Source organism: Tursiops truncatus, chromosome 10 (assembly GCF_011762595.2).
Source record: "Tursiops truncatus isolate mTurTru1 chromosome 10, mTurTru1.mat.Y, whole genome shotgun sequence".
Lineage (NCBI taxonomy): Eukaryota > Metazoa > Chordata > Mammalia > Artiodactyla > Delphinidae > Tursiops > Tursiops truncatus.
In genome coordinates, this window is record NC_047043.1 from 81829187 (window position 1) to 81842579 (window position 13393).

At 38.7% G+C, this 13393-nt stretch overlaps 1 protein-coding gene and 1 long non-coding RNA gene across 9 annotated transcripts in view; one reads left to right on the forward strand and one right to left on the reverse strand.

Annotated features, from left to right (window-relative positions):
- The window catches only part of FRMD4B (FERM domain containing 4B), a 334665-nt gene that overhangs the window by 75701 nt on the left and 245571 nt on the right, over nt 1-13393 (reverse strand). The window lies entirely within an intron of this gene.
- LOC109552160 (uncharacterized) overlaps nt 560-13393 on the forward strand; it is a 30626-nt gene continuing 17792 nt past the window's right edge. Inside the window, exons 1-2 of the long non-coding RNA XR_004528600.2 lie at nt 560-656; nt 2058-2159. This is a non-coding gene — a long non-coding RNA (uncharacterized lncRNA). The remainder of the gene's footprint in view (nt 657-2057; nt 2160-13393) is intronic.

Sequence of the window (13393 nt, forward strand, 5' to 3'; positions counted from 1 at the left end):
ACCTTCTGTGGACACATCTACATGGAAGGAAGACTCTGCCAGGCCAGAGAAGCCCAGAGCGATGGGCTGACTAGTTTTTATACAATTTGGCTGGGGGAGAGGCCGCATCAACACTTAATACCTACCTACCGTCTAACAAGGCAGCTCTTGCTAGGCCATAGAAACATACTTCCCTGGGCAATTTCCTATTTTCTAGGGGTTATCATGCCCCTAGAAGGCCAGGCCATAATTACTACACCTGCACTCCCTCCTCCCCCTAGGTAAATAAGCCAGTACTTTCTCCTTTTCCATCCAAGCTAGCTGTGAGAGGCAATGTTTATGGAGGATGGTCTCAGTGAATACTACACGTTCGTTCTTTCAGAGCAGCATTTTGCAACCTCACTACAGTTGACATTTTGAGTTAGATAATTCCTTACTGGGGGGAGGGGCTGTCCTGTGCACTATAGGGTAGTAAACAGCATTCCTGGCCTCTGCTCACTAGAGTCTAGTAGCAGCCTCCTCACCAGCTGTGACAACCAAAAATGTCTCCAGAGATGGCCAAAGGGTTCCTTTTGGCACCCCAATTGAGAACCATTGCTCTAGATTCACTAAGTTTATTCTTGGATTAAGCTAGAATCATCAGAAACCTACAAAACTGAGCCATAAGGTTTCCCGAGGTAAAACTCCTTTTTTGGTATGATTTATTTATTTTATTTTTAAATTTATTTTTGGCTGCTTTGGGTCTTCGTTGCTGCACGCAGGCTTTCTCTAGTTGCGGCAAGCGGGGGCTACTCTTCATTGCAGTGTGCAGGCTTCTCATTGTGGTGGCTTCTCTTGTTGCAGAGCACAGGCTCTAGGCACATGAGCTTTAGTAGTTGTGGCTCGTGGGCTCTAGAGCACAGGCTCAGTAGTTGTGGCTCGTGGGCTCTAGAGCACAGGCTCAGTAGTTGTGGCGCATGGGCTTAGCTGCTCCACGGCATGTGGGATCTTCCTAGACCAGGGATCGAACCCGTGTCCTCCGCACTGGCAGGCGGATTCTTAACCACTGTGCCACCAGGGAAGCCCAAAACTGCTTTTTAGAAACTGTGTTCTGGCATCACTCCCCTGGCTTATGTTGAGAAACAACGTAAGAAACAACCCTCAGAAACTCATTATTTTAATAACTTTAGGTGTGTTGTTCAGGACATAGTTCATTACCTCATATAATATCACTTTACAAGGACACATGGGAGCAGTTTCTGATTTTTAGGACGAGTGATGACTGTTCCTTCGAGCAGCTGCTTTGTTTTTACCTTAATGACCACTGTGCGTTATGTAAGTGATCATAACTTCCTCTGAGCTTTGGCTCGTAAGAGAAGTTGAATTTCAAATTTGTGGGCTAAATGCTTTATACTCACCATGCTGAATTTTTTTATAAAATATTTATTTATTTATTTGGCTGTGTCGGGTCTTAGTTGCGGCACGCGGGCTTAGATGCCCCACGGCATGTGGGATCTTAGATCCCAGACCAAGGATCGAACCTGCATCCCCTGCATTGGAAGGAAGATTCCTAATCACTGGACCACCAGGGGAGTTCCATGCTCAATGTTTTATACTAAGCTTAACCTTGGCAGCATCTAATTATTTCCGCCTTTATTTTCTCACAAATAATTCTGGTTTCATCAGTTAACATATCTTAGTGTTTTTTTTCCTTTTTATTGACGTATATACAGTAAAACGCACAACTCTTACTGTGCAGCTCGATGACTTTGATGTGTGAATATACTCATATAACCATCACCTGAATCAAGATATCAAACATGCTTACTAATTTTTCATCTTAGGGAAAGGTATATATGTTTATAAACCACATCATATCAAAAAATTACTTTTGCTAATAAGAAAGGTACAAAATAATACTGCAAAATTGTTTCAGTTTGCAGTTTTTTGATTACTAACCAACTTGAGTATTTCCCTTGCAATTGCCTATTATTTGCTATTGCCTATCTGTAAAATGACCCTTTGTTCACTTATCTACTTGAGAGTTTATGTTCAACTTGAGTTACCAATATTAACGCTTTGTCTTGTTTATGGGGCAGAAATTGTGTCCTTCAATCTCATCCCCTCTGATGTGCTCTCTCCTCCTGTGAAGTCAGATTGGACTTGGCCCTCCCACATTGGAAGAATCTATGGGGTCCTGAGTAAGTAATTTTTTCTGAAACTCACTCAGTTCCTCCTCTGCAAAATGGGGAATGATAATATTGAATTTACTGAGTTGTTTAGAGCATAAAGTATAAAATATAAAGCACTTACCATGAAGGGTAGCCCCCAAAGACTCTCAATGTTATTCTCTCTGCACTGTTTACCATGCTGCTTCTTACATCCTTATATATCATTATATATATGGTTCTCTACTTTGTTCTGGGACACGGTTCAATTTTTGTGTAGTTCCATAACATTTAATCATTCTTCCTTTATAATATGTCTCAGTATCTGATATGACAAAGGCTTTAACTTTCCATAATAATATTTGCCATTCTTTTCCATTTATGTTTTTAAAGAAATTTTAAAAATAATCTTGTCAAGTTTTTAAAAAGATATAGTAATTTGCCTTCCTCTTTGGAACCAAAATAAGTATCTACTGAAATTGCTCTACAGAGATCATAAAATTTTATGATATACCATGAAGACCACACACAACCTGGTTTAGGATTAATAATTGTTTTTTTTGTATTCTCCAACATAAATAGGCCACTTTTTTCATTCTGTTAATCTGGTTATCATTGTGTAGGATATTATTTTTAGTGTATTTAACTTGTATTCAACTTCTTCACCAAAGCCAATAATGCCAATAAACTTTAGTTAGTTTATTTCCATTTCCTAGGCACCTAGCAAAATTGTCTCCAAATAATATTTTGGTGCAGTTCTTTTCAATGTATGGTGGTATAACTGATTGCACTGAATAAAGTAGACATTTTACTTAACACATCAAAACAGCACTCCTTCCATACACTGCTGGTGGACCAACTTAAGTTACTTCTGGACTAACTTTTTGGCAAGGTCCACTAAAGTGTAACATACACATGCACTATGACCCAGCAATTTTGCTCCTAGGTATACACCTAATAGATATGTTTACAGATGTCCACTAAAGGGCAGGCACTTGGATCCTCATGGCAGCACTACTTATAATAACCAAATACTGCAAAGCTACCCAAATGTCCATTTATGTAAATGAACTGTGGTATACTCATACTCTGGACTACCATTCAGCAGGGAAAATGACTAAGCTGGCTGTAACGACACACAACATGAATGAATCTCAAAAACATAATTTGAGCAAAAGAAGCCATATATTAAAAAAGCATATACTGTATAACTTCAGTTCTATAAAATACAAAGTCAGCCCAAACTAATAAATACTATTAAAAGTCATGGTAGTGGGGGGATTAATGACTGGAAGAACATGCTAGGGGCTTCTCAGGTCCTGGTAATGTTTTGTTTCCTTGATAGTGGTACTAGTTGCACAGATGTGTTCAATCTGTGAAAGTTCATTGAGCTGCACAATTACATTATATACACTTTTCCATGTGTATACTTCAATATAAAGTTAAGAAAAAAAAAAACAAAACACAGAACCACTGATCTTTCCTCAGCCTTTCCCATCTTACTTAATGTCAGTTTCATCCTAAGTTGCTTGGTCCAAGATCTCCATGGTACCATTGGGCACACAGTCGGGCAGTGCGCAACCTGTGCAACTGTATTTGGTGACCCTGTTTGCACCTTCTAATGCAGTATAACCTTATTTATCTTCTTTATTGTCTTTATCCCTATCTACCATCACCTCTGCCTAATAAGTAAGCTCCTTAGGGCATGGGTTTTCACCTATTTTGACCCTAGCTATATCTCCAGGACCACTTGGCACACAGCAGGTACTCAAAACATTTGTAGAATATCAACTAAAAGAGTAGTGAAGGAAAATGTCGATGGGTGTATTATTATCTTTCCTTTTTAAAAAGGGAATGCTTCTTATGTTTCTCGATTCACTATACAGTTGATTTGCCTTGATTTTCAACTCAGAATAAGGAATCCTAGCTTTCTGAACTATGAGAACATAGCTCAGGCTTTATCAGCTATGGGAACTGTTAGCATAGTACCTAGTTATCAAGGATATATATATATATATATATATGCAAGAATATATATATATATGCAAACTTATCAAAAAATCTTTTACTTTTCTGGCATCACTTTCTAAAAATGTAAAAGGAAAATAATATATCTGTCCCCCAACTTCACAGAGTTTTGAGAAAAAAAAAGAAAAATGAGCTATAAAGATGCTTTCAGGGCTTCCCTGGTGGCGCAGTGGTTCAGAGTCCGCCTGCCGATGCAGGGGACACAGGTTCTTGCCCCGGTCGCGGAAGATCCCACATGCCGCAGAGCGGCTGGGCCCATGAGCCATGGCCGCTGAGCCTGTGCTTCCAGGGCCTGTGCTCTGGAACAGGAGGGGCCACAACAGTGAGAGGCCCGCGTACCACAAAAAAAAAAAAAAAAGATGCTTTCAAAAACTAAAAAGCATTACAAGAAGAGCAAACAAGTACAGGTGTTTTGTGGGTGTGTATCACAGTTTCAAAGATATAAGCAGTAGGATCAAAGTATCTGGACAGACTGCTTCTCAGAAACTTGATCACAATGAACATGGGAACAAAGAGAAAGTTTATGAATTAGTGTTTGGTTGTGGGAGGATAATACAAGTGAATATACAGACATGGAAATGAGAAAGAAGGGAAAATGAATCAGATCATCTTTTCTCAAGGTGGAGCCCAGGTATGGTTTGTGCAATGCATGTTTCTTTTTGGTGGACAGGTGGTGCATATTTTTGTTCTTGAGATGAGGTTCCAACTAGTTTACATAGAAACCAGACCTTGGTTTCTAGATAGCATTCTCCACTGAAAGGAAAAACGGCTGATTCCAAGGCGATGGTAGTGGGAGCCTTTAGAGCATCAAAATGAATGAGAGAAGGGATTATAATATATTGAATAAAAAGAAATCCATGAGTCCATGTTGATAATAAAAACTATTTTTTTAAAAAGATGGAGAAGAAGGGAAAATTATTCTTTACCCATGAATGCTAAGAAATGTTGAAGGTGATAGAATTAGCAAATCACCATTTACAATCACCATATACCACAGTACTAACTGGCTTAGCCAAGATCACCACTGGAGACCAAGACCATTGGATCAAAGACTGTTGGGAAACAGGATGGTCAAACAGTCTCAAAGCGTTGACTCCAGACAAGTTGTTAATTACAAAGTGGAAAAGATGAAGAGAAATCTGGTAGATACCACCTTAACCAAAAACAAAGCTTACTAACGTTGCAAGCCTCCCTGTGAGACACACTGAGGAGGACCCAACATCACTTATGTAGTATTCTTGCCACAAGGAAATTATATTAGACTAGTGGCTCTGAAACGTCTGTGTATAGCAGAGTTACCCGAAAGCCACTGAAGAATAGAGAGACCCAGACTCACTGAAGTGGTATAGGGTGAAACGGGGCAGGTTGTGGGTCTCTGTAGTTTCACCAAGTTCCCTAACGATTCTAAGATGTGGCCAACACAATACATGTCTGGAATCACTGAATTAGACAAATCCATATTTCACAAATTGAGAGACCTTCTACAAGGCAAATGGCCTATACTCTTGAAAAATACCAATGTAAGAAAAGCCAAGGAAAGACTGGACATCTGTTTCCCATTATGGAGACTATAGAGTCATGACAACTAAAACCAATGTGTGATCCTAAATGGATCCTGGCCCAGAAAAGGAAAACAAACAAACAAACAAATACCAAACTAACTCAAAAGCTAATTATTGAGACAATATGATATTAATCTCATAAAACTCTAAACTGCACATGGGCAGAGATCCAAGTCACCACTGTGCACACAGCACATTAGTGTAGCACATAGTGGACATTCAATAAATATTTTTAAATGAATTAATCTATACTTTAAAAAAAATACCAAACCTTTTGATAACAAGGTTCTACCAGACGATGCTACAAAAATACCATCAGAACTGTGAGTCTTCCTCCACCCAATTCTTTTTACTTCGCCCCTATTCTGAGATCTGGAGGCTCGGCTTTATTTCTTTTGATCCCAGAAAGAATGGTATTGTCACGTGGCCAAATATCAGTGACACTGGCTCCACCATTCTGCCAGTATCTGAAACCTTGTAATAAACTCTTGCACCAACATGGTTGCAAAGCAAGGGGCTGAATGTTTATGAGACTGCTCTGAAAATGAGAGGTGTGGTGATCTACAGCCAAGTCGTTAAGCGATGCAAGACGGGGAGCCTAAATAGGTCAGGTTCCACTAATAAGCATGGAGGTTCCAAGGCACCCACATCTGATAAATAGGAGGTGAGACAATTGGAGAACAGATGAATAACTGTCAGTAGACACTGAGAACCCAGCTCTCTCCTTTTGTACTTACCTGTATGCATTATTAGATTACATACACAGCAGAATTTAATGACAGCATTCTAATTGCTTAAATGTACCCTGGCACTAATTTACGATTATAATTTGAATTTGTAGCAGTGGAGTGTCCTGAAGAAAAACTAGTCATATTAAAAAAACCCAAAAAGTGCAAGGGGCTTGCAAGATAATCAAGGATGATTAGAGGGAGAAAAGGATGAATCATGAGAAAGAAGAGAAAGTTACGGTCATGATGTTAAAATGAATCTTCTGAATAAAGAAGCACTGCTAAAGTTAGTATCCTAGCCTAACATCTGAGATGCTTTTTGCATCTAGGAGTAAATATGCAATGATACTTTTATTTTTAGGACTATTGTACATCCATTTGATTGGGCCTCCTGTTTTTCATTTTTTTCCAATAGGGTATATACCACATTTAAAATGTTTTCACCAACATTCTCCTTTTATGCCATAATGGTGGTTATTTATGCCCAAGTACTTCTTATAAATGAGAACATCGTATAATAGTCCTCTTGGGAATTTTGGAAGAATATTATCAATAACAACAGCAATAAAAACGAGAACATTTAAGTGCTAACTATCTGTTCCAAGAGGCTGACATATATTAATTCATTGAATCCTCAGGACAACCTTATGAGGAGGTATTATTACCTCACTTCACAGGTGAGGACTGAAATTAGGAGATTACAGTAGATTACTGCTTAAGGCCACCTACCCTCTTAGTGGTGCTACCAGGATTCAAGCTGGGACCACCTCTCCATAGTGCCCCAACTCTTTGCCATGTCATGCACTGAGCCATATTTTGGTCTCTCCAAGGAGTGAACAAAACAATCTTGGTTGGTGTCCAACACCCATGAAATACTTACTGACTTCACTTCAGCTGGGAGGTAAACTGTACTCTTATAGCATATATTGCATGTGTTCTTAGTAAATTTAAATTGTAACTATTTGTGGCCAATTCAACAGGTTTAGCTGAAATGGGTAACTTGGTCTATTTCCCAATGAATCTATATTGTAAAACATTAATATTAGGCCTCCTTAATTACGAAATGGCAGTCTTCCATTCAATTTCTTCTTTCTGAAAAATATAAAGGTAGCTTTTCAAACCTCCTCCTTAGGCCTCTTAAGCATGTGTAACACGCCAGAAAGGCAAATGACATGTGCTTCTAGTATGGGTTGAAAAAACAGATGACAAATAGATGGTAGATGATAGATGGACAGGTAAATGGATGGATGTACAGAGAGAGAGAGTGGGTGTGGGTAAATTAGTTTTTAAAAGTTTCTTTGCCATGTTCCTTTTGAAATATAAGATTTGAATCTTCAAGGATGTCCACTTAAGCATTTTCAAAAGCAGAAAACATACAAAGAAATTTGATTTCTATAATAAATTGAGAAAATATCTTCCAGAGTTTTCTCATCCTTTCCTAGATTTTAAGATATTGTATTTTCAGCTGAATTGACCATCTACCTCGTCCTCCCTCCATCCAAGCATTTATCATACTATGTTTATGACTTTTTTTGGAGTGACAATTTAGCTGTAACGATATTCCGATAGCCTCTTTCTGAGATGACGGTCTACCAAAAGTATCAGCACTGGGTTTAAATGTTTTAAGGTAATTCATGTTAAATGGCACCAGTATGAAATACAAATATTCCAGTTGGGTGTTTAGTGGCTCTGTTCAACGTATTCAACAAATATTTGAGTGCCTTCTTGTGCTGGCAATACATCAATGAACAAATAATTCATTCTTTGTAAATTTACTCTGGGTAGTGCCAACTAGAGTGCATTTTCCTTGTTCTCTAAGACCATGTCCTTTTGCCCTTCGGTGGGCCTTGATTTTTTCATCTGAAGACCCAACAACTTCCCCTTTAGCACCTCAGGGAGGTGGTAAAGGCAACCGAAACAGCACAGGGGACAGGTCCCTGAGGATTACAACTGGCATGTGTTATAAGCTATTATTATGAAAACTCTGATTCTCACACATGCACAAGGCAGCACAGATCTAAATGCTCATGGTTTAAGACACACATCATTTCAATATCAGGAAAACATAGAAGGAAAACCACATGACACAGGGAAAGGTGAAGTACTGATTATGAAACTCTCAATAGCCCTTTAAAACATGGCATTCGATTTCTTTGTTCCACATGGATTGGCTAGTCTTCAAACCAACTCTGATGTTCAGCTTAGTGACTTCACTGTGTAAATATCTATGGCTACTTATTACCAGAAAGCATGCTCACCTCTGTATAGACAGAACTTACAGCCTGCAAAAAAAATTCAATTTCTGTTACTGACCCTTTAAATAATTTCAGCATCTTGAAATGAGTTTCAGGATTAAAATACACACACATACACACACATTCACGTAGACAAACACTCTCAAATCCCAAATACTAAAACTCTGCCAGGTTAGCAGATATACTGAATATATTTTATCCTTGGTAACCATTCAAACTGTCGGTTGTTGCACTACATGGAATAATTCCAGGACAAGAACCATGAATGTGGTGCTGACAGTAATGGATTGGTTACAGAGGAATATGCTTCATGTTGTATTAGTTTAAGTCCAGCTGAGACTAATTCCTCTCTTTTAAGGCACTGTAAACAGGGATAATAATAGGTCTTACCATGAACGTGTACTTTTATAAAGTCTCTTTGTCATGAATAGGCAGCTGGAACAGTATTAAATTAGCAAATACCTTTCTAGATTTTAGGAGAATGTTTCCCTCTCACAAAAGTCACATGATTGTTTTAGGACCTCATTATTGACTTTTGGGATGATTCATTTCTCCAATTTTTCTTCCACTCCTGCTTCGTTGTTGCCTATATGGTAACTCTGGCTTTAGTAAGAAGGAAAAGGGAAAGCCAATGATGTTCAGATAGTTTGGCTGAATCGTTGGGGTAGAAGAATATATTGGAAGATTTGGCTAAAATGAGGTTTTAAGATTAAGTGGACTCCCTCTGCATACACTTGCAATGCCTTTCCATACTAAAGGCAATCGAATGTTGATGACTTATTTCCTTGAAATTCCAAGAAAAGCTGTTTGAATCTAAGAGCAGAGAAGTATGCCAAACTATCCTTGTAGCCGATTTTACAGCAATTCTCCTAAACGTCTCCAAAAAGTATTTACGGTGAATAAAGCAGCAAAGGTTACAGTACATATGCTGAGACTCCTGTGCTTCAAAATCCGATCATGCGATGCCCCAAATGGTATTCCAACGGGTTCAGTATATGAAATTTCAAGGTTACAAGTACAATATCAACTCTGGAAAATTGAACATAGGAGCACTAGCTCCATCTTAGGTAATGAAAACAAAATAAGATTGAAAGCTGAAAGAGTCTAATTTTAAGGTTGTTACGCAGATCTTATTTTCAATTTGGCTCAATCTTTTCACAAGCCCATTCTGCAAAATTTGATCAATGTAGTTGTGCGTGTAAGCTACATTTACTTTGCTCACTTGACAAATATTTACAAATATATGCCTGTCTCTGTGCCAGTGGCTGGGATGTAAAGCTGACCCTGATCCCAAGGAATCAGTCCAGTTGCGGGGTGGCAGGTATATAAACAAGCAAGGCAACGCTATGGGAAGAGAGCTAGAGAAGTATTTAGAGGATACTTTCGGGATTGGAGGAACTTAATTTCTTTAGGATATGGTTGGTGGTGGTACACAGGGAAGGAAAGAATTGGTTAAGGGCAGGGGACTTTGGAGCTGAGTTCAGAAGGATGAGTGGAAATTTACCAGAGGGAAATGAAGGGAGAGAGAAAAGCATTCAGCAGACAAAGAACATGAAAAAGAGAAAGACATTCAGCACAGGGATAAATATATTAAAAGGCATGGAAGCTTGAGAAAGCTGGTATTAATCAGGGGATGAGGAATTATTTCAGTATGAACATGGTGAGTGCGGAGGAGGCTAGAGTGACGAACTGGGGCTTGTGTGTCCTATGAGGGAGCATCATATGTCATAGTAGTAGTAATAATAGTAAAAACATTAATAGCAAAACAGTGTCTGCTCATGGAAAAGACTCTGACAAGTACAGGTTTCTGGTAACTGACTATACTGCTGAACTGAATGAATAAGCATTTTCAGAACTCTAATGGAAAATTGATGAACTCATAAAAGTGCTAACAAAAGATCAAGATGAAAAAAAATTAATTACATGGGACTGAGTGAACTGATGAGGATGATTATAATTTTGGTGACTTTCTGTTTGAATAAAAAAAAATCTCACAAGGACTGAGAGGCAAAAAATATACAAATCAATTTTCACTGCAAAGTAAAGGAGCTGTTACGGTGGAGGATTCCTGGACTGAATGTCAATATTATGACATAGTATGAGTGTGTTTTGTGTTTGCTAATTGCAATTGTTGTTGCTTTTGGTGTGCTCATCCATTTACAATGCTTGGTGTCAGTTTATTTATCTCCTGTAAAAATAAAATACAGTGTGTGTGTTCTCGAAAAAAAAAAAAGTCACCCAGAATTGGCCTAAATAAATAAATAAAAAAAAAACAACAAAAAAAACCCAGTGTCTGCTTCAGACACTCTTCTGTCTACCTGGTATATATTAACTCATCCATTGTAGTAGGAACTATGATCCCCACTTTACAGTCGATAAAACTGAGGCTTAAAAATGTAAGTAACATGCCCAGGTCAGAGCCAAAGCCATGTGTTTGAACCCAGACTGCCTGGTTTCAGTCGAACCTTTCCCCCACTGCACTATATTGCCTCTGTAGGTAGCAGGGGCTAAGACGTTAAACATGGGGGATACAAGGTCTTGTTGATTTTACGTTCTAAAATGCCTCAATCCTGCCATCCCTTCATTCATTCTTTAATTATTCGCTCGTTCACTTAAGCAACCTTTTACGTAACATCTAGGTCCTAGAGACTCCAACATACAAAAAACCTGGTCCCTACTCTCAATGTGCGAGTTTATCTTTAATGAAACAAAAATGTGAATGTTCAAAGCAATCCTGCAATCCTTCCCCATCTTGCATCCTGATTCTTGCAAGAACACATAGAAAATAGGAAGAAAAGTGGATGGATGAGGTCAACGTAGCCAAAATACCTAAAAAGTTAAAAGTCTAACACAAAATAAAATGCAGGCAGCAACTGATCTCAGCCAACAAAAATACATACTTCAAAGAAAGAAACAGGTCAAACTAATACAATTAACGCATCAGTAGTAGGATCATGGATCAATTCCTTTTTTTGATTTTTTTTTGTCCTTTTCTGTATTTTCTAAATGTTCAACAATCAAGTATTATTTTTACAATCAGAAAAAAACATTCTGTCAGTTGTCATTAAGAGTAGACCTTTTGTGGGCTTCCCTGGTGGCGCAGTGATTGAGAGTCTGCCTGCCGATGCAGGGGAGGCGGGTTAGTGCCCCGGTCCGGGAAGATCCCACGTGCCGCGGAGCGGCTGGGCCCGAGAGCCATGGCCGCTGAGCCTGCGCGTCCGGAGCCTGCGCTCCGCAACAGGAGAGGCCACAACAGTGAGAGGCCCGCGTACCGCAAAAAAAAAAAAAAAAGAGCAGACCTTTTCTTTTTAGCTAAAGCAACTAGGAATTTTCAGCTTCCACTTAGCTTTGTCCAGTGAGAAAGACAACTGAGTATTTTTCTAATGGAGGGAGAGGGATCAACACAATGTTTTTATTCTCTTCATACAGCTTCAAAGAGGTAAAGTTTAATGAATACACTGATTATTTTTGTCTCTATTTTTCTGATATAAAATGAATCCAAGTATCCTATTTAAAAAATTTTAGAAAAGCATTACTTAGAAAGCAAAAGTCTTTCCATAATCTCACTCTCAGAGATAATAAAAATTTATACTATGCAATATATTTTTCTATTTTTCCTATAAGTACATTTTATACACACACACACACACACACACACACACACATATAAGCAAATAAAGTTAAAGACAATTATACTATATCTACTGTTCTGTAGCTTGGTTCTTTTTAAACTTAACAATGCAATTTCGGGACTTCCCTGGCAGTCCAGTGGCTAAGACACAGCCCTTCCAATGCAGGGGGTGTGGGTTCGAACCCTGGCCGGGGAACTAAGATCCCATATGCTGTGCAGTGCGGAGAAAAAAAAATGGATGAAAGAAAAAAAAAAATAATGCAGTTTGGACATGCTTCCACACCAGCCGAGAAGGGCTATTCTATTTTTTTAATGGCTGCCCAGTATTCTTATCACATGAATGATTGGTCACTTGTTTAACTAATCCTTATTCAATCACATTTAGGCAGTTTTCAGTTTCCTGCTGTTAGAAATAATAATCTAAGATCTTTTGATATTCATCTTTTCATATTTCAGTAGTATCTTCCACACGCTAATTCCTAAAGTTGGTGGAGCACTGGGTGAAAAGATAGACTCTTCATTGTCACCGACGTGGCCAAATTGCCTTGTGAAGGGGCTTTTAAGAGAGCTTTGGTGCCTCCAGGTTCACACACGTAAATGCAAATGGCATTAACAGTCTGAGGACATTATGCAACATATTCTAGCACTGCAAGTGTGGCAAGAGCGTGTTTGTGGGTGACAGGCTGAGACTCTCCCCAAGTCTCCTGATGAAAGGGCACACCTAATAAGGCCTCAGTCCAGAAATGAGGGAGGATAAAAATAAACATGATTGGATAGTCTTGCAATGACTTTGTTTTTTAATAGGATTATTAATGTTTGGCTCACTAATATTTCCACATTTATTCAAAGTACAAAGAGATGAGTGCTTATGAAAGCAGGGGGCACAGTAAATCTCTGAAGGCATCACTGAGCCATTTTCTCCTGCATCTTGATATGGTACCTGCTCCTGTTAAAGCCTGGAGCAGGGGAGATCCTAACTGCCTTGTACTCAGGTTAACATCTCTTGACTGAGTCCTAAGATGTTTTATTTAAAGAATCAGAATAAGGAATTCCCTGGTGGTCC